This window comes from Mustela nigripes, chromosome 2, assembly GCF_022355385.1.
Source record: "Mustela nigripes isolate SB6536 chromosome 2, MUSNIG.SB6536, whole genome shotgun sequence".
NCBI classification, from domain to species: domain Eukaryota; kingdom Metazoa; phylum Chordata; class Mammalia; order Carnivora; family Mustelidae; genus Mustela; species Mustela nigripes.
In genome coordinates this window covers 103,723,026-103,725,353 of record NC_081558.1, presented here as the reverse complement: position 1 = coordinate 103,725,353, position 2,328 = coordinate 103,723,026, and positions in this window count along the sequence as shown.

Below are 2,328 nucleotides of genomic sequence, written 5' to 3'. Positions count from 1 at the left end.
CGCCCAGGATAAAGAATTCTAGCTGCTTTAACAGGTCCCACACTCACTGGCTTAACATAGGAAGAGTTTATTTCTCACCTATGCACTGTTCTGAATGAAGAGTCTTGGTTGCCAAACCATCAGTCAGGGCCCAGGCTCTGTCTGTATTGTGACTCCACCACTTTCTAGAATAGGAGTTGGTTAAATTGGGCCTGCTGGCTGTTTCTGTATCTGGAGTTTTATTGGAACACAATCTCGCTCATCCATTTATGTATTCTCTATGGCAGCTTTGCATTACACAGTTGAGTATTTGCAACAAAGATCATAGCCCACAGGCCTAAAATATTTACTATCTGGCCCATTACAGAAAACATGTGCTGACCCTTACCCCAGTGTCTCAGAAGTCTCTCTGGGTCACCTGCTTCTACCAGACAATGTCTTCCAGTGGACAGAGAAAGAAAGTGCATGATCTTTTGGAGATTTTAATAGGCATGCCTAGCAGTGATGAACACAACTTCTATGTGTGTGGCTAGGACTCAGCCCCTAGCTACACATAACTACAAGAACAGCTTGGAAATGCAGTCTAGGTCAGGTTTATTTGAGCAAAGATCTTAGGAGGATCAAGAGGAAATTGCTATTTATAAGAGTTTATGAAGGGAAGCATCATTCAGTTGACACCTGGTCCTAAGGGTTGTTTTGAATAGCTCAGGACCCAGAACTCAAGTAACTTTTCAGACACAGAGGCTGCAAACATCTGCTCAAGACTAAAGGAAACATTTGAGGTGGGCTCTCTCCTCCGTAGGGCGTCTGGGAATTTCTACCATCTTTGGGAGCAGACCTCTCTCCTGAGACAGCCCCGTACCTGGAGGGCAGCTGTGGTTCTTGAAAAGTTCTTCTAAGTTTTGCCTTTCTGCCATCTGTCACACTTTTCTGTGAGACTGCAGAATGGGTCGGCTCATTCTTCCCCAGTGTGCCGGGCAGAGCAGAATCCCTACAAGGAGGTTCCTTCTTCACTCACTTCCGGCCACCTGAGGGGAGATGCTTGTGCTCTTCTCTCCCACTGAAGGCTCAGCTCCTCCCTCCATGGAGCCCAGACACTGGGGAAGAGGGACAGCTCTGCTTTCCAGGCGAGAGGGGGACCTGGCCAGGTGTGTGAGTGGTTGCTGAGTGCTCCTGGAAGGGCTGAAATGAATTCCAAGCCCTACCCAGTGGTCCAATAGAGGTCCTGCTGTCTCCTGTCAGAAACATCTCTACCAGCCAGCCAAGACTGCACACTGGCCCAGGGGGTAGAAAGGATAGGGGAACTGTTACTTTATACTTTATACTGTATTGTACTGGTGAGGTTATTTTTTTTTATTAGTGTGTTACATTTGTAATAACCTAATCTAATTTATTTTATTTTTTTAAGGGATTTTGTTTATATATTTGAGAGAGACAGAGAGCAAGCAAGCGCACATGAGCTGGAGGGGCAGAAGGGGAGGGAGAGAGAATCTGAAGCAGACTCCATGCTGAGCACAGAGCCTGACCCAGGGTTTGATCTCGTGACCCTGAGATCACAAACTGGGCTGAAACCAGGAGTTAGAGGCCTAACTAACTGTGTCACCCAGGCACACTTAATTTAATTTTATTTTTTAATTTAAAAAAAAATTTTTGAACTTAAATTTAGTCTTTTTTTTTTTTTAATTTTCAGCATAACAGTATTCATTATTTTTTCACCACATCCAGTGCTCCATGCAATCCATGCCCTCTGTAATACCCACCACCTGGTATCCCACCCCCCACCCCTGCCACTTCAAATCCCTCAGATTGTTTTTCAGAGTCCATAGTCTCTCATGATTCACCTCCCCTTCCAAATTCCCCCAACTCCCTTCTCCTAACTCCCCATGTCCTTCATGCTATTTGTTATGCTCCACAAATAAGTGAAACCATATGATAATTGACTCTCTCTGCTTGACTTATTTCACTCAGCATAATCTCTTCCAGTCCCATCCATGTTGCTACAAAAGTTGGGGATTCATCCTTTCTGATGGAGGCATAATACTCCATAGTGTATATGGACCACATCTTCCTTATCCATTCGTCCGTTGAAGGGCATCTTGGTTCTTTCTACAGTTTGGTGACCAAGGCCATTGCTGCTATAAACATTGGAGTACAGATGGCCCTTCTGTATCTTTGGGATAAATACCCAGGAGTGCAATTGCAGGGTCATAGGGAAGTTCTATTTTTCATTTCTTGAGGAATCTCCACACTGTTCTCCAAAGAGGCTGCACCAATTTGCATTCCCACCAACAGTGTAAGAGGGTTCCCCTTTCTCCACATCCCCTCCAACACATGTTGCTTCGTGTCTTG